Raw genomic sequence first — 19,323 nt, 5'->3', positions numbered from 1 at the left:
AGAAAGATATAAATAATAGATTTATAAACTAAAGGGAATGAAGCAAAGAATATTTTTTCTATTCAAAGTGACATAAAGAGATTTTCATTTGTCCTTTGAGAATGATAGCAAATCAAATGGTAAGCATTTTACAGCTAGAAATCTTATGATTATTTTACATTCTGCTCAGATGAATACATATTAGTTTTCCTCATTCAAGCACATGATATTTTAGCCATGCGGTAACTGTCATGCTGGCCTCTGGGGCATGTTTTATTCCCTAACATATCAAAGATTAGATTCAGGTTGCTTCAACTTAAAAATATTGCTTTACATTTAAATCAATAAATCGAGACAAAAACAATTAGAAAATAACCTGTGCAAGTAGAGATCAATACTTCTGATTTATTATTTTGAGTATTTCCAAGTTAGAAGCATGGGGGAGTTCTGCAGTGTTACTGAAAAACTCAAAAGATTCCCTCCACTACTAACCAAACCCACAAATAAGAGAAACGTTAGAAAAGTTAACATTGTAAAACAGTAGGGCTCCGTAGCTCTTCTCCCAGTGCTTTACGAATATAACAGCCAGCAGGGTTAATTTGAAAGAGTACATATTTAATCTCAGCTTCAGAGGCCTTACCCTTTGGTTCATATTTAGCACTAAATTTTAAACCAGAGATTAAGTCTCTCTATGATCTGAAGAACTTCAAATTTGAAAGGAAGTAAAAGAGGTTACATTAAAATCTTAGATTTGGGGGCCGGCCCAGTGGCCAAGTGGTAATGTTCGCTCTCTCCTCTTCGGCGGCCCAGGGTTTCTCCGATTTGGATCCTGGGTGAAGACACGCCCCGCTCATCAGGCCATGCTGAGGCGGCGTCCCACATAGCATAGCCAGAGGTACTCACAACTAGAATATACAGCTATGTACTGGGGGGCTTTTGGGGGTAAGAAGGAAAAAAGAAGATTGGCCACAGACGTTAGCTCAGGTACCAATCTTTAAAAAAGAAAACTTTAGATTTTTATGGCTTGTTTTTTTTTTTTTTCCTTTCCAAAGCCCCAGTACGTAGTCGTGTATCCTAGTTGTAGATCATTCTAGTTCCTCTGTGTGGGATGCCTCCACGCCGTGGCTTGATGAGCAGTGCATAGTTCCACGCCCAGGATCCGAACCAGCAAACCCCGGGCTGCCAAAGTAGAGAGCACAGACTTAACTACTTGGCTATGGGGCTGGCCCCTGTGGCTTGGTTTTTTTGATTAAAGAACTTCATTCTTATACTCTCCCATAATTTAAATTAAAGTTTCAATTTAATGTCGCTTGTTCACTAAAAAAGAGGTTATTTTAGAAATCCCAGGGTCAAAGATGTAGTAAAGTCATGCTTTGAAGCCCAGATCATTTGTTCTTGGGAATAAACTCTATTTTTTAATATAATCACTGTGGCTGCCTATTAATCCTCTTTTTGTTGACTTTTAATACTTAGGGGTATCCATTCAGTATCCCATTAATCTCGTCCACTCTGTTTCTTGTGTGTGCCAACAACATAGGGGGCACATTGAGAGGATGCAAAGTAGTAAATGTAACTCTTTGAAAAATGTTACCAACATAGATAATTAAATAAATTGTGATTTTGACCCAACAATATAAATAAGTGAAGTGTTTATCCAGAGTGTTTTAGTCACTGTGACTCACTGTGGAATCTGGCCATTTATGAATTACTGTTACCAAGATCTGACATTCTTGTTGGAGAAGGCTGAAAAAGTTTCCATGATGCCAAGACAAATGATTCAAGAAGGTGGTATTTAATTTTACCTACAATTGACATTTTTATCCCTAGCCCACTCCGATGCAATATTTGCATTTCATGTTAAATGTAACTCTAATATCTTCTTTACTCATTGGAATTGGCATTCTCACATAAATTAAAGTGCCAAATTCTGAATAGCTCTCACTGAATGTTGACATCACAGATGTCTTTTACAAAAGCAAAAGAAGCGGCTCAGAATAGCAAAGCGTTTTCCCTTTCTACTTGTACTATAAGATGTCTTAAAGCTTTTCAAAAGAAAGGGGGTCCCAAGTGACAGAGCTTTCTCTCTTTCTGCATTTGGTGTGGAGGTGTTATCTATTTATTATTTACTTATTTCGATGTTTTCTGTCCTTAGGTGAACCTTTCACCTTCCCTGCTCAGACTCGGTCTTGGGCAGATCCCAAATGACCGTCGCAGCCCGAGCTCCCCAAGTGCGGAGGCCTGTCTCCTTCCTCTCGTTTCTTCCCCATCTCTCCTTCTTCTAGGAAGTGATCAGTACAATATTTTCTTTCCACGCCCTTCGCAACCTGCAGTTTATTAGCGTGTCTCATTGACCTGAATCTTTTTCAGAGTAACCATGTTAGTTTGCTAGGACTGCCTTGACAAACTACCACAAATGGCGGCTTGAACAACAGAAATTGATTTCCTCCAGTTCTGGAGGCTGGAAGTCCAAAGTTAAGGCGCCGGCAGGCTTGGTTTCCTCTGAGCCTCTCTCCTTGGCTCTTAGATGGCCGTCTTCTCCCTCTGTTTTCACTATGTGTGTGTGTGTGTCCTCTAATCTCCTTTTTTTTCTAAGGGACACCAGTCGTTTTAGATTAGAATCCACCCTAACAACCCCAATTTAACTTAGTCACTTGTTTAAAGATCCTTCTCCAAATATAGTTACATTCGGAGGTGTTTGGGGTATGCATGGATTTGGGGGGAACACAATGAAGTTAAAAACAGTAGTCGAAGCTGGACGTCATAATACTTGTTGGTTAGAGGCAGGATTCAGTTCTCCACATCCCGTCCTCTCCTTGGAAAGCACTGAGGAGCTGCTCGTTACCTTGTGGTGATCAGAGGAGCTACGTAGCCCAACGTCAGAGGCTTGCCCCAAGGCTTATGCCTTCAGTTCAGCCGTGTTCTCATCACGAAACCTCCGAAAGGCAATAAAATAGATTTATTGAGTGCCTATTATGTACCAAACGCTGTGCCGAGAATTTTACATACGTTTATCTAATTGAATCCTTAAAATAGTCCTGAAAGGACTGCCAGTATTCTCATTTGGGATCTGAGGAGACCGAGGTTTGGAGATAGTAAATGATTTGCCCAAGATCCCACAGTAAGTAAACAATGCTGGAATTCAAACCTAGGTCTGCATTCGACTCCAGCACGATGATGTATCCACAGCACCTGTTTTCTTCTCTCTGTAGAAAAAAATGTGTTGACTGATCACTTATTATAGGTAATCCCCAAATTACCCCATTCTGCAATCTAGTTTTTCACTTTGTATTCTTCTTGGCCAAGTCAAGACTGAGTCAGTAAGCTTTTTTCAGAAGAATATATATTTTTTCTTTTTTACTAACTCCAGGTGGAACTCTATGTGTTTAGAATATTCTCTGCAATGGTTCCCAGAAAAGAAACATCAATATTAATATAATCTTTGTAATCATTTCAAGGTGTTTTGATTACCTGTTGCTACATAATCAACTACCTTAAGACTCAGTGGCTTGAAAAAATAATCATCTTCTCTCTCACAATTCTGTGGTTCATTGGGCTTAGTTGTTTGTTCCATGTGATGCTGGCTGGGCCTCAGTCACCCAGCCGTTCAACTGGCTAACTGTTCAAGATAGCTCATTGACGTGTCTGACGTTTAGACAGAGGAGAACTACAAGAGGGCTTAGCTGGAACAGCTGAGCTTCTCTCTCCTTCCATGTAGGCTCAGAGCTTCTCCTTCTCCACGTGGAGGTCTCTCCAGCAGAGACACTCGTTACATGGCAGCTCAGGACTGCCAAAAGCCTTTTTAAGGCTTAGGTCAAGAACTGGCACAATGTCCCTTCCGTCGCATTCTCTTGGTTAAAGTGAGTCCTAGGCCAGCGCATATTCAGTGTAGGGGGAATACCTAAGGCCACGAAAACTGCATGATGTGACTCATGATGGCCATCGTTAGAGACTAACTGCCACGTAAAGTTTGCTAAAGAAGAGAAGTTGGGGGGGGAAAGAAGGCATTAGCTGCATATTAAATATTGAGTGATTTATCAATACAGAACTAAATGGAGAAATAGTTTCGAAGCACTTCAGTGCTTTTTCCAAAAAGCAAGGAGTGTTTTTCAGATAATGATATTTAAGTAATATCAGTGCAAGGAACTTAAACAAATGCAGCAGACATATTTAATCTTTATAGGGAACAATGTCCCCTGGAGACAAATAAGACCTTTTCCTTAGATCGCTGCTGTGATGAGAACTCAAAGCCTTTTGTATCAATTAAGAAACATAGTAAGGCACCGATTTCACTAGTACCAGACTCTAAGTCCCTGCTCTTTCTGAGCTACAATTGACCTGGCTTTGTGCCATGATCAAAGTTGGAGTTGGTCTTTGCTCCTTCTCTGGGTCAGACAATTCTCTTGAAAGAAGGAAGGAAGGAAAGAAAGGAAGGAGTGAGGAAGGAAGGGAGCCACATGAAAAAACAAAACACCTTGTGTAATTCACCAATAACAAGGTGAATTTGTATTCCATTTGGGTTCAACTGGTGTAATCTTTAGCATTTGTTAAGTACTAAGAATTGTTAAATGATATAAATGTACATTATATCACTTACTCAAGTATGATCAATAATCCTCTAAAAAATTAGCTTCCATGGGTTTTTAAATTATTTTTAATTAGATTTTTTGATAAGAAGTATGAAGGCATCCCAGATGGCAGATATGACTTGTGATAAAATATCTTCTCTTGTATATGATTATATGATTTTGCTTTTTATTAATATATTCTTGGGAAGTGTTGTATGTTGCCAGGTAGAGACGTGTTGTTTAGACATAGCATAATTTAGAGGAGGAGTTGGCAAACCGGGGCCCACTAGCCAAATCTGGCCCACTGCCTGGTGTTATAATAAAGTTTTATTAGAACACAGCCACACCTGTTCACTTGCATAATGTCAGTGGCTCCTCTCTAGCTACATCAGCAGAGTTAAGTAGTTGCAACAGAAATTGCGTGGCCCACAATGCCTAAAATATTTGCTACTCTGTCCCTTAACAGAAAAAGTTTGGTGACTCCTGATTTGGATGATTAGTTTGACCTTTTATCAGTTTTTTTTTTTTTTTTTAAAGATTTTATTTTTTTCTTTTTCTCCCCAAAGCCCTCCGGTACATAGTTGTGTATTCTTCGTTGTGGATCCTTCTAGTTGTGGTATGTGGGACGCTGCCTCAGCGTGGTCTGATGAGCAGTGCCATGTCCGCGCCCAGGATTCGAACCAACGAAACACTGGGCCGCCTGCAGCGGAGCGCGCGAACTTAACCACTCGGCCACGGGGCCAGCCCCACCTTTTATCAGTTTTTTTAAGTTCCACAAGAGTTTCTCTTTATTTGTTTTCTGTTTGTTAGTTGGTTGGTGGCCTAAAGTAAAGATTCTAAAGTCACAAAGTGCAAAAGTGGGTATGGGAGCAAGAGGGTCCAGGAAGAGAATTATGGGCAAAAGGAATTGCATGTCTAGAGACCCAGAAATACAACAGAAAATGAATATTCAGGTAATTATTTTAAATTAGAGTAGCTAGAGTGTAAAATCTGAGTGGAATAAGTAGTCATGGTAGAATTGATGCCAGTGGTTCTGATCGAACGTGGAGCAGTAGACTAGGTCCAGGTTGTGATGGGTTGTGTTTTGTTTTCTAAGTAGGGAAGGAGGCAAGAAAACTCTGGTGGCAGCATAGAGACTGGATTGCAAGAAGATCAAAAGTAGAGTGGTTAGAAAACTGGTATGTCCCATCTCTAATTGGATTTGTCATAAGCATCTCTAGTTTTAATGTCCAAAATGGATCTCTGTGAACTGGAAATGTTAAACATCAGCATTTTCTGCTATTATTCATCTTTAGGAAATGGCAAGTGCATAAAAAAGAGAAAGAAATATAATTGAGGAAATTGTACAAAATTCTCTCTGGTCTCTTCAGTTCTTAATTTCTGTGACTCTGATTTTCCAAACTATTCAGTTAATTTTAAATTGACCTAACCATAATAGCCAGTATCTAAAAATTTCCCTCAAATTTACTGTTGTGTTACAGTTGATTCAAAGAGCAGTTGTGATCAGAAAGGTCATTCCATGCTTACAAAGCACCTCTGAAAAATCCCCTTAGGAAATATCATAGGCAGTTTTCAGAGTGGTATTTTTTTGTTTTTTGTTTTTTGTTTTTTTTCAAAATCAACTCAAGTGTATCCTGCTAAAGGTAGATCATTTCCATCTGTGCTAAGGCCGTCACAGGTCCTAGGTGGTGGCCATGGTGCCTGCACTGAAGAAAACACTCTGAGGCTGGCACTAATTAGCTCCCTTGGTAATGGTTTCATCTAAAAGGGTAAGGCTTCAGAACGTCAATGAAGATCTCATCCTAGACTCTTCCAGGTTGAGAATGAGCTCCTGCTCAAATGCCCAGGCTGATGAAGTGGGAGGAAGTTGACAGACCCAGGACAGATGGTTCTGAATCCTCACACAGGGAAGATTTTCTTTCTGTTTGATCTGACTTCACTCTTTTTAAACATTAATTCTGGATGTTTTAGGAATCTTTATTGGAGGTGCCTACACTGGACATATGTGTTTAGCATAAAGGAGAATAGCAGTGGAGAACAGCACACATAACCCAGAACCCCAACTGCGCTACTGCTGTTGTGCTCCGCTTAGCAGGTGGTCAAAGGCGCAACACATACAGTTGAAATTAGATTGCCAGGACTCAGATCCTAACTCTGCTTCTTACTAGCTATGGGACCAAGCCTCACTTTCCTAAACTGTCACACAAAGATCATAATCATGGGTCAGTGAGTATTAAATGAGATAGTGAATGCAAAGCGTTTAGAACAGTACTGTCATTGTCACCATTATTGTCATGGTTATTACTGTTATTCATATCCCTTAAGAATTTGGTTGCTAGGAACAGAAGTGCCAAAAATAGAACAAATTAGAGGTTTTCTTATCATGAAACAAGAAGTGAGGAGGTAGCCGTGACAGGCTTTGGCTCAGCAGCTCAAGAATTCAGGCCTGTAATCTCTGTGGTAATCTTGGCCTTTTCCTCGTAATTGCCTCTTAGTTCCAAGGTGGCTACTCTGTCTCTACCATCAGATGCTCATTCCAGGCAGAAAGAACTGAAGCGTAAAGGGCAAAAGGATGTTCTGAGCTGAGTGTGCGTGCTTTTAAGGGGCTTTCCTGTAAGCCCTACCCAATGGCTTTTGCATATATGACGTTGGTCAGAAACTGGTCCCAGTCCTGCCCCCCCACGCCTGTAACAGAGGCTGTACACTTTGTTACCCCCACAGAATCAAAATTCTCTTTCTAGAGGAAAAGGGAGAATGAGCACTGGGTGGGCACTGGCGATCTCTGCCACATTATTTTCAGTGTTGTTGTTCCTTTCGTTACTGTTGTTACCTTGAGACACTGTCACCTTCCTCTACTGTAAAGTTCCCAAAGACAGAATCCCTCAAAAGAGGACATCTCCCTGTTTTAAATCGCTTCTTGAATCTGTCAACATTAATCTTGAAAATAGCACCAGAGGAGTATGCCAGTAGTACAGTCACCTATATTAATTGGTTGGGTTCTGTTTTAGCCTTTGACATTACTGTTCTGTTCTAAGTAGTTTAAGAGAATATGAAACATTAATTTAAATACATTATCTAGACTTTTGATGGGGCCAAAGCAGAAATATACCATTCAAAATAAGGCTGGGAACTAAGGACCGAGCTACTCTAACTGGAATGTTTAAACTGATAAGGCTTTAAATAATTCGTTGTTTTATGCTATTCCAGAAACTTAAAGAACTTTTGGAGTTTTTATGGGCCACTGATATTCTTGTTTGAAAATAAATTATTTTCTTTCTTCTTCTTCTTTTTTTTTTTTTTTTTTTTGCTGAGGAAGATTGACCCTGAGCTAACATCTGTTGCAATCTTCATCTTTTTGCTTGAGGTAGATTCACTCTGAGCTAACATCTGTGCCAGTCTTCCTCTATTTTGTATATGGGTTGCCACCACAGCATGGCAGCCAACGAGTCATGTAGGTCTGCACCCAGGAACTGAACCCAGGCTGCCGAAGCAGAGCACACTGAACTTAACCAGTAGGCTACAAGGCCAGCCCCCCAAATAAATTAATTCATGATAGAAAAAGTATTTGTCTGAAGCATTTCTCTGTCATACTTGTTTCTTTCTGGAAGCCTTATTCACTTTCCTTTTTTAATAGGAATGTAGCCACTCATTTCTTACCCTCCTGAAATCCTCTTCAGTGCTTTACTGCCCTAAATTGTTCATTGCAAACCAGCCATGGTCTTTGCTGGCCTAGGGACAGAGTCCTTTCCATTCTGTTCATGAATGTAAGTGTTTGCTGTTGTATCAGCATCATTAGCAGAAGGCAGTGATGGAGATTGGGCAAGAAGCCTCTTTTTAATCTGAGGCCAACTTGGGGAGAGTGAGTGATAGAGTGTGAAAAGGAAGAGAAAGAGAGAGCACATGCTGCAGACATTTCATCATCAAGTATTTGTGGTCTGTTGTGTGTGAGGAATTCTAGAGTGTAGGAAGACCTAAGAAAGGCACCCCTCGCCTTGCAGGGGAACATGCTTTGCCCTGAAGCTCTGAAAGAAAGGGCATTTCAAGCGGTGAAGCCTTCCTCTGCTGTTGGGCCTCAGGAAAGAAAGAGTGACTGGAGACAAAAGCCTCTGCTTTTAGTGGGCTGTACTGTCAGGCCTCGTGAAAGCCAAGCAAAGAAGATTTGATGTAAGACAGTGGGAAACAGAGGGCCAGTGGAGGTCTTGAGCTGGGGAGCAGTCAGTGTGCAGGGAGGCTGTGTCCGCTTCAGAGACTGCCCCGGGCACTGACAGTGGCGGTGGGTGGAGCACAGGCTGGGAGCCTCCCTGTCTTCTTCGTGTTCGCTGGCGACTCATCTCTGTCTCCTTCTGCAGCTGTCTCCCAAGCTGCTATCTACCCACCCGAGCGCTGGCCACCTCAGCCCAGGGTCATTGTCTCAATTAACCTTACCTGTGCGACAAACTCTAAATACATAATGAGAAGCTTGAAATTTCACTTACATATATTTAGCCTAGGATAACTTTTTTTGCTAGTAACAGTGAAGAATTTTATAGAAAATATGGCAGTTGGCTTTAATAACATTGTTAGCAAAGATTAAGAATATTCCTTCAACATCTTCCTCAAATTGTCCCTCAAAAGATATTATCAACATATAATTCTAACCACTTCGATCCCTTAAATCTTTGGATGTAAGGAAGTCATTTTTTCTTAAGTCTTAAATTACCTCAACATTTACCGCTCAGTTTCTTTCTGGATTTAAGTGAAAAAGTCCATCCCAACTGATCCTCTCATTATCTAATAAATTCTGACTATATAGTCTCTCAACTTTTATCTCCTCTAAGAGGTTTTTTCACTTTTCTAATATGGCTTTATAAAAGCAATGTCCCAAGGGCTGGCCTGGTGGCACAGTGGTTAAGTTCGCATGCTCCGCTTTGGCAGCACAGGGTTCGCCAGTTTGGATCCCAGGTGTGGACCTACACACCACCTGTCAAGCCATGCTGTGACAGGCATCCCACATATAAAGTAGAGGAAGATGGGCATGGATCTTAGCTCAGGGCCAATTTTCCTCAGGAAGAAGAAGAAGAGGATTGGCAGCAGATGTTAGCTCAAGGGATAATCTTCCTCAAAAAATAATTAATTAATTAAAAAAAAATAAAAGCAACATCCGGTCTTCTAAATAATTTTAGTTACTATTTTCTAATTTCTAATTTGATTATTTTCATCTTAGAGCTTTTCTAACTGAAATGCGTATGAAGTATAGCAACAAGAACTTCCAAAGAAACAAATACACTGTAGGTGGCATAGTGGTTAGGTTCACCTGTTCCACTTCATTGGTCCAGGGTTTGCAGGTTCAGATCCTGGGTGCAAACCTGCACACTGCTCATCAAGCCATGCTGTGGTGGTGTCCCACATAGAAAATAGAGGAGGACTGGCAATGGATGTTAGCTCCGTGACAATCTTCCTCACCAAAAATAAAAAGGGGGGGGGTACTGTAATTCCTTGTATTTTCCCTAATTTCCAGTATCTTTTATGAGGTCAGTCTACAGTGAGGGCCTCCCAGACAGCAATTGTCCGTTAGGCCCAAGTCTTTAGGGCACCATCAGGACATACTCCAAGATCCCTTCCCTGAGTCACTGTTTATTGTTTATCAAACTCTTTCTGTGAGCCTGCTTTGGTTTCTTTCTTGTGAATGCCCAAGATGACCCTGTTGAAGTTCACTGTCTCCTTTGCTTGCCCACATTCCCCATTTCGTTGTGTGAGGCCTCACCCTTCACCTTGGCACATCATTCATGTTGAGGGCCCCTGGTACTAGCCAGAGCCAAGTTAACTGGAGATTTCTCTCTTTCCTTCAGATCACTTATGGCAATATCAGGTGGGCTTGGTTCCAGCCCCGATTTCTGGGCACCTCCTAACTCTATCTGGGGTAGTGGTTTGCAGTACCATGAACATCACAAGTATCTGTGGAGCCATTTGAAAATGCAGGTGTCTAGAACCTTCCCAAGACCTCATGAATGCGAATCCACGTGGATGGGGTCCAAGCTTCTATTTGTTGTTTTTTAGAGCTCAGGGGGTGATTCTGATGTACAACCAGATTGAAAATAAGTAATCTTAAGAATTGATCATTCTGTTTACATTTTCTTTTTATATTTGAAGGCATTTTTTTTTTTTTAATTTTAAGGACCGAATATGTTCCCTGTCGAAAACCTTTCCTCTGTAGGGAGTCGGCAAAAGTAAATTCCTAGCATGAAGTGTCCAGTTCACCTGAATTCTCTCCCCTGCTTGCCTGACACTCCCAGGTGAGCCCTTAGCTGCACTGTCACTGGCTTGTGGCAGAGCCCATCTGAGCTGCTTCGTGAAAGTTTATGATTTGTACAATGTGCTGCAACTTTATAAGTCCACTCATAAACTTACACGCTCCATCATCCCAATGAAGTAGCTTTTATTATCCTCGATTTTCAGATTAGGAAACAGGCTAAGAGAGTTTACGTGACTTGCCTAAGAACACTAAGAAATAGTGGCTAGAATCAGACTCGTATCTTCCAAGTCCACATTCAGTACTCTTTCACTATCCTGTGCTATTCTTCCTACTGATTAATATTTTTATCATTTTATTTTTAAATAATTTCAGACTTAAAGAAAAATTGCAAAAATAGTACAACGAATTTCCACAAACCCTTTACCCACATTCTCCAAATATTAATGTCTTACTACATTACTTAATCGTCCTCTCTTCTCTCTCTTTGTGTACGTGTTAATTTAACTATTTATTATATATTTATTTAATTATTTATTATATATTTGACAGTAAATTACAGACGTGATTCCCTTTGACCTCTCAATTCTTCACTGTATGTTTCTTAAAACACAGATATTCTCCATCACCACAGAACAATGATTAGAAGTCTCGAAATTAATACAGTACTACTGTCTATGTACAGACAACTAAATCTCACCAGTTTTATCCACAAATGTCTTTTGTAGCAAAAGAAGAAAAATATTTCTGGTCTAGGATCCATGCAAGGATCACATGCTGCATTTGGTTGTGTCTCTTTACTGTCTTTGTCTTTGAAGGTCCTCAGCTGCCTTTGTTGTTCATGACCAGATTAATTATGTAGGCTCTCCTCTGACAGGCAGGAATTGCCCCAGCAGTTTTGGCTCTCAGATCATGATGGAATTGCTTAGAAACCCATGGCTTCACTGACATACCGCAGGACGGGCCACAGCATTGCGAAAATATTGGAGAACCAATAATGATATTTATTACGTAGGATTTACTATATGCTGGGCACTGTTTTAAACGCTTTCCATATATTAACTATTTAATCTTCATAACAACTTTATATAATAGGTATTATTATATTATAGACGTAGAATCTGAGAAACAGATAAGTTAAGTAACTTACTCAGGGTCATCCAGCCAGGAAATGGCAAGGCCAGGAGTCAAAACCCTACAGCCAGGCTCCCTCCCTAGTGTGAGCATTAACCAGCATAGGCAGAACCTGAGGCACTAAACAGAGTTGTGTGTCCTTAGGCGAGTTATTAACTCTAGAAACGTCAGTCTCATCAACTGAAAAATAGGACTAATAATATCTACTTCATAACGTTAGTTGTAACGAGTACACAAGATAATCTATTAAAGCATTTAATATGTTGCAAGGACTCCATTTTTTTTTAAGAGTAAGTAAAATTTTAAATGTAAACATTGAAAAATTATGCGTGACTCCCACTGAGATATAGCAGCTCTCAGAGAGTACTTCTGTAATCATTGGGGGCGGGGAGGAGAAGGGAACAGAAGCAACAGACATCTATTTTTTAGGTTTTTTGAGGGGCTAATTACAACCAAAACCACCTTCAAGGCGGAAGAAGCCAAACAATGATGAGTCACAAAACACAATTTTAGAATGAACTTCTGGGAAGGACTCCTGTGTCTTTGGTTCTATTAGAAAAGAGGTATGTATTTCCCCTCAAGAGGAAGGGCAGCACCCTTCTGACCAGCAGCATTCTGGGTGGAGGAGTAATTACCTTCCAGCTTTAAAAAGAGCGCTGTTTTCATATGTAGGTGGCAGTAAGAAAATCAAGAGGTCTTTAAAAGAGAACTCTGAGGACACTGAGTTTACAGAATTACTGAAATATATAGTCATTTTCATATGAAGTTCTCATTTTATCTTAAAACATTTCAAATGTGGCTTCTGAACCTATGGAGAAGATAAACGTATCTGCAGGAGATAGTCGTATGACTAAGTTCAGCTTTATCTTTTGTAGGTTGTGAGTAGATTTGAGGGGGCACGTCTGCAGCCCGAGGGCTTTCTGGGCTCTCCACTGCGAGAGCAGACAAGGATAGTTTCCTTCTCCTTTCTATCAAGGCTTGAAGGTTTCTTTTGAGCCCTTCCTTCTGGAGACCTGTGGACTTCCTCCAGCTACCACCTCTTTCCTCACAAGTGTCCACTTCTGAGCTCCTTATTTTGGGAGCCAAAAATAAGCAGTGACTTGGAGAGGGAGGACAAAGAGGCAGAGGGACTCAGCAAAAGTTCAGAAAGGACTCAGGCTCCCATGTGCACAGCCTCTGCAGCCGTCCCCGCAGCTCAGCCCTCTGCTCCTCGCCCGCTCGAGGCTGGGACGTGCAGGCTTGGGCCTCTGTTCCTCTCCCGGCAGGTCCGCCAGCTCTCATCGTCCATAGCCTGCCTCAACCTGCATCTTCCCCGACCCACCAGCTCTCACGATAGACCTGTTCATTGCTTGTTTTAAAAGCAGCCTTTTCAACCACATTGTCCACTCAGCCAACAGGAAAAGCAAAAGTAGCCCTAGTGTAGAGGCCTATGGCTGTAAGCAGAACTGGTGCAGAGCGGAAATGTGGGGCCCCTCGTTCAAAGATTAAGAACTTCAAGAGGGAGACAGCGGACGTTAAATGGGCACGTGGCCCTGTGCAGCAGGACAGCTAACATGCCAATAAAGCCATCCTTGGCTGCAAGGGGCACAAGGAAGGTGAAAGTTGCTTCTCTACTGAATAAGCTGGATATATTTAAAAATCAATATCATATTAGTGGAATACTAACAAAATTGTACCTCAGTCAACTTCAGATTGACTAGATTTTATCTGAAACTCTATGGCACAGGTACTGGAACTCCATGACAGTGGGATAAATTCTGTGAATGATCCAGCACATCTATACTCTGATTTAAAAGGAAAAAAGAATAACTCTACAGGTGTTTTTGATGTTCAACCAACATTAAGAACCACTGGCAAACAGATGTCTGCGTTCCACCTGCAAAGTGTCTGATTTGGTTGTCTGTGGCGGAGCCTGGGCATCAGCAGTGTAAGCTCCACTGGAGACTCTGATACCAAGCCAGACTTAATAAAACATGCAGAGATTGCATGCTAGCTGCATACACCAGAAGTTCCACTGGGGAAGTGGTAGACAGGACTAGAATCACTAGCAGCATCGCGACCCATTTTTGCTCTGCAGTGTACTCAGAGCAAAGATGAGAGATTCTCTGGAAGCTTTTCTTGAGTCTATACTTGAAGCAATTATTAAAAATTTACATGTATTTGAATCCCATTGTTACGGAATTTGCAGTAATTTAGAGAGTCATCTGCAAATACAGAGTCTACTGGAGGGGAGATCACAGAGCCAGTGTGGCTTACCGTTGGAAGATACAGGTTGGAGTTCCAGTCCTGCCGACTTAGCAAGTTCCCCACTTATTATATAGAGAAGTCAGGGGACCTCTGAGCCTCAGGCTCCTGATCTGGACTGAGATGAGGGGACCAACTTCACAGTGCTGTTGGGAAGGAGATGAGTTTACATATGAAATGAATGTAAGCTGTTGTTCTTATTTAAATCTAACAGTGACAGAGAACAAACCTTCAGGTTAGTAACGTATCTTTACCCATCACGTTAGCATAGCAATTGTATATTCGGCTAAAATGTGCTGTTCCTCCATCTATGTCAAATCATTTCATCCTCAGAATTCAAGTTAAATGTTAATCCCTTAATGAAATATTTTGTGTCCCCGCTGGCAGTTAATTATTTCTGCTTATACCTTAGCACACTGTAGTGATTTTATTTGATTGCACAGCTTTTCCTCCTTCTAGGCTATGAGATTTCTGAGGACTAGGTCTGACCCGACACTGACTTCTGGATGGGATGTGCTCAGTATGTTAGTTAAGTGAATGCGTGGCAGAAGGAGGAGAAAGGAATCAAGCATAGGTGAGAATAGTTTAGGCCATTTAAGATATTTAGCAGTGTGAAGGAAGGAATTACAGGAGAACAGGAACCTTGTCTGTATGGACATTCCTCTCCACCAGTTAGTTCACAGTCAGCGCTGGGCACGTTGCAGGTGGCTCAGGAGAAATTTGTGAATGAAAGGAACGAAGAAAGGTCAGCTTCAGACAAAGGTTTCTGTTGCATGGACTTCTCCTCATGCTATATTTCATTTTCTGTTGCACAACCCGCAGTGTCTGTTAGCTGTGTGCTATTCTCTCTCCCAGAGGCTCCAGGGCAGAACCATCAGGCCCTCCCCAAGGCCTGAGCCTCACCCCTGCTCATTTAGAACCCCTGCTCCTTATCAAAAGGAATGGATCCTACTTCGCCTTCTGCAGGACTGTCTCATGCTTCCCCATCACTCGCTAGTGTAATAACCATAAATCCCTGCAACAAATTATGGGCACTAAAGGGCCACCTTTCGCAGGAATGAAATATTTGATCCCTAAAGCACCTAAACCAAAGGACCAATCCAATAATGACTATATCAGGGACGGCGGCTGGCTGAATCGGGGGGTCTCAGATTCCCCCATGCCGCCTCCCGTCTGGTCTGCATAGGACCAACACGAGAGGAAGACATGCACCTCCTTGGAAAAGGTAGCTCTTTGCAGACTGCTTGTAAGAGTCCTGATTTTATGAAAACCCAGTTTTTGAAAGACTTTGTGATAAACCAAGCTGGAGAGAGTACGTCACAGTTTTATTACAATATGGGCCTTTTCTTAGGGTATGGGATTCATTTGTTGCCAGGAGCCGCCCACCAGCCAGCTAAGCCTCTACCCAAGGACACGGTCCGGGAGAGAGATGAGGGAACGCACGGGGGATCCTCAGAAGATGGCGGTCGGCAGCTCCTGGTCCTACTCACGCTACTAATCTTAGCAGTATTGCTCTCGCTGTTCTTTTTCTGTGCGTGGGATATCTTGTGGGAAATCTCTCCAAGCAGGGGAAAGAAGCTGATGTAACCTGGCCTTCTAGGGAAGGTTCAGGGGAGCAGCAGCCTGAAGGGAAAAAACCTTCTGACCCCATCCTGAAAAGGCGGTAAGGGAATCTGGACAGCCCTCAAGGAGGAAGCCTTCTAATAATCAGCCTCAAAGGAGAACACTCCCTCCTCAGGTCCTTCTAGGAGGTAGATATTATCCTAGGCCTGTTAGGACAGGAGGTAAATGGTGGCACCCACCCAGGAGCAGAGGCATGCAAAAACTACCCCTTCCTAAGGCAACTCACGATCCTGATAAAGTTGCAGAAAAATATCATAATATATTGACACAGGGGAACTGGGATTATGATGAGGATTGAGAACCCTATAAAATAGTTAATGGTAAAAGAGAAACCCCAAGCACTGTGCCTGTGTGGCTTTCGATCAGACGGAGCTGGGGGCCTGTGTGTATTTGGTCCCCTTACACTTTGCAGTACTTCTGCTTTCGTTAATTTGTGGCTAAATAAAATAGCAGGATTCTGTAGTCAGAGTCAGTACCTTAATGAGATCCTTAATCTCTGGGAGAAAAATACGAATTAAAACATGAACTAGAGGCTGGCCCCGTGGCTGAGTAGTTAAGTTTGCACACTCTGCTTTGGCAGCCTGGGGTTTCACCAGTTCAGATCCTGGGCGTGGACCTAGCACCACGTGTCAAGCCACACTGAGGTGGTGTCCCACATGGCAAAGCCAGAAGGACCCACAACTAGAACATACAACTATGTGCTGGGGGCCGGGGAGAAGAAAAAGAAAAGGGAAAATTGGCAACAGATGTTAGCTCAGGTGCCAATCTTAAAAAAAAAAAACAAAAAAACATAAACCAAGGTATCTGCCTTTGAGGGCTACCCCTCTTTGTTTCACACTGGGTAGGATATAGGTGCTAACTGCAGCCATCACTTGGGAGAATAACAGGCTCAACTGTCTCCTTATTTCCTGGTCATCTTTCCCACTGCAGAGCCTAGAGGAGGGCAGGTGACATGTCTGGTTAATACTAGCCCCCTCCTAAGGAAGACAAGAGAGTCACATTTTCTCTGTTACATTTGAAACCAAGATCACTCTACTCACTCAATTCACTTTGTTCTTGAACACTCTTGGATGGTTTCCCTCTGTATTCATAAGGTCCTTCATCCTGGATTTTCAAAGTAACCTCACTTAGTTCTCCTCCATGCGCCAAATGTACACTGATAATGAAATGTTACTAATCCTTTAAGAAGCCGGGAATTTGAGCTATCTTTGGACTTTGAAAGATTTTGAAAACTGGGTTTTGGTCTCTGATCACTGATAATGTTTTCAATTTGGAGTTGGAGCAGCTCCCTCTGGTAATAAGAACAGCTTGAGTAGGCAGGCATGTTACCGTTCTAGAAGAGTTCAAATGAGATTTGCCCGAACAAGTACGGGAGAAAACCGTGGCTTCTGTTAATGCCGTGCCTTTTGGGCAGAGTTTCCTAAATTACAGTCAGCCATTTTTCACTTTCATGATTTCTACCATATCTGAGTACCATCTGAAATTTTATTTCCTATTTTTCTTTAAATCCATTCAGTTATACTTGAATAAATTTATTTTACTGCCATAAAACTAGTATTACTTGTCCTTAATTGAAGGTAATAAAATAAATGCAATGAAAATAAGTTATTAAATCCTAGCTAGATAAGACCGCTTGCCACAGGTTCTGAGCCTAAGGCCCGTCTCCCTTCACATGAAAGGGAGACGAATGTGGGCTGAAGACATACTAACGCCACACTGAAGCGTTCCTTCAGGGAAAATACGGTGAATGGAGAAGGAAGTGAAGAAAGAGCCACTCTTCCTCTAATGCTTTGGATTCCAAGTGGTACTCAGCCCATCTTTGGGAAACACTGCCTTGGACAAACTCATTCCCTTTCTATTCTGTGTGAGAAATTAAGTATTTGATTGACTGGACTTGTGTGAGAACCGCTTTCCAGGATGCGATAAGAACACCTCAAATGAGGTAGATGGCACTCTCCCTACACCCAAGAAATGTGCCACCTGACAAGGGATGGAGTAAACTGAGAAGAGAAAGACACGATAAATGCATAGAAGCGAGAGTTCCAGAAACATGCAGGTACTTAACAGAATGTGAGCCACAGGGGAAAGAAGACAGATTTGTGTGTTCTGTTCACTCAAGGATCTTTCCCTAGCTGTTAGAAGAGTGCTTGGCACAGAGCAGGCCGTGAACAAGTCTCTACTGAGCCACAGAGTGCAAACCACATCCCCATCTCCTAGTGGTGCTATACCCCAGGGATCACATGTGGGGCTGGACTGGCACAGTCTGGAGAGGTTACGGAGAAGGAGGATTTGGACAGAATCTTGAAGGAATTGCTAGGCAGGGAGCACACACGCGTACACATGCTCACACGCACACAGTGGCTCAGAACAGAAGGTACAGGGTACACAGGACGCAGGGGTTACATTTGTCTGACCAAGTTTGTGACCTGCGAACAGCCTCCAAAATGCGAACTATCCTCCAAGTTGAATGAATGCTCCCCTTTCCCCAGACCTAAAGCCATTCCCCTTGTTCTCAAACATTATACGCAAAGACTCAGATACACCCTGCAAAATGAGCTGATGTTCCAGCAAGACAAACCATCTTGTGTTAGAGGAATGATGCCTTCTATTTCTATAAGCCATGGGTTACTTTTGGAGAAGCCAGCTTTCTGTAGGTATGTTGTTGGTTTATTGATTTTGCTGTATTTCCTCAGTTGGTAAGGCGGGCTCCTAAAAACTGCAGCTCAGCGTTTGCTATTTTTTGTTAAAAGGACTCATTGTTCTTCTAGTATTAATTTGCCATCCCACGACCTGCTGCTCTAGAGATAGCAGTCTCAGGCAATGTTTTTAAAGAATAAACAAGAGAAGAGATGAGCAGGATTAGGAATGTGGGGCAGTAAGGTGAGAATCAGGCTGTTACTGCTATTTCTGAATTAGCTGTGCCTTCAGAGACATGGCCCTGGGCCTCGAGGTCTCTCTGTCCGCAAGAGGGGAGCAGCACTTCAGCCTCACCCCGAGGGGCGCTTCAGGACCGCTCTGAGGCGGGAAGGAGTCACTCGAGCTCTAGCTACACAGACTTTGTGACAGGCTCTCCGTTTCCAGAAAAATGATGCCATGGTCTTAGTTTGGGAATTTCCCCTGTTGGTTAAGTGATACTAAATCTTCAGCTTGCTTATACCTGAAGAATGTTTTTCACAAAGCTCATTTTTGTCTTCGTTCACACTGAGGCTAATCTTTAAATATGGCTAAATAAGGACTTAAGCCAAACCATGAACCAAAAAGCTAGGTATGAACCTTCTTAATTTACTGAACCTCAAACCTAACCTCATTTTTTTACACTGAACTACTAACAACAGCTTTGACTTGTTTTTTTTAAACAGACATACCTAGTGAAGCAGCACTGCAAAATATTTCTAAACTTGAACTTTAAACTAAAGCTTCATTTGTTGAGTCTCCGCCTCCCATTCGCCAGTCTCTTTGGGAAGGGCCGTCTTTGGTGTTCCAGTCTGTGGCCAGTCCAGACCCAGCTCTCGGCCTCTGGTAGGTGGAAAAGGCCAAACTTCCATAGGA

The 19,323-nt window shown here is 42.1% G+C and overlaps 1 protein-coding gene and 1 long non-coding RNA gene across 4 annotated transcripts in view; one reads left to right on the top strand and one right to left on the bottom strand.

The window, feature by feature from the left end:
* The window catches only part of NME7 (NME/NM23 family member 7), a 245,293-nt gene that overhangs the window by 213,531 nt on the left and 12,439 nt on the right, over positions 1–19,323 (top strand). The gene's annotated exons all lie outside the window — the stretch shown is intronic.
* On the bottom strand, positions 2,918–14,298 carry LOC111773444 (uncharacterized). Its single transcript, XR_002807834.2, has 2 exons — positions 14,164–14,298; positions 2,918–3,182 (listed from the first exon to the last, which is right to left on the bottom strand). It is a non-coding gene; the product is annotated as an uncharacterized lncRNA (long non-coding RNA).

The sequence above is a fragment of the Equus caballus genome, chromosome 5 (genome assembly GCF_041296265.1).
Source record: "Equus caballus isolate H_3958 breed thoroughbred chromosome 5, TB-T2T, whole genome shotgun sequence".
Classification (NCBI taxonomy): Eukaryota; Metazoa; Chordata; class Mammalia; order Perissodactyla; family Equidae; genus Equus; species Equus caballus.
This window is presented reverse-complemented; position numbering and strand designations above follow the sequence as displayed.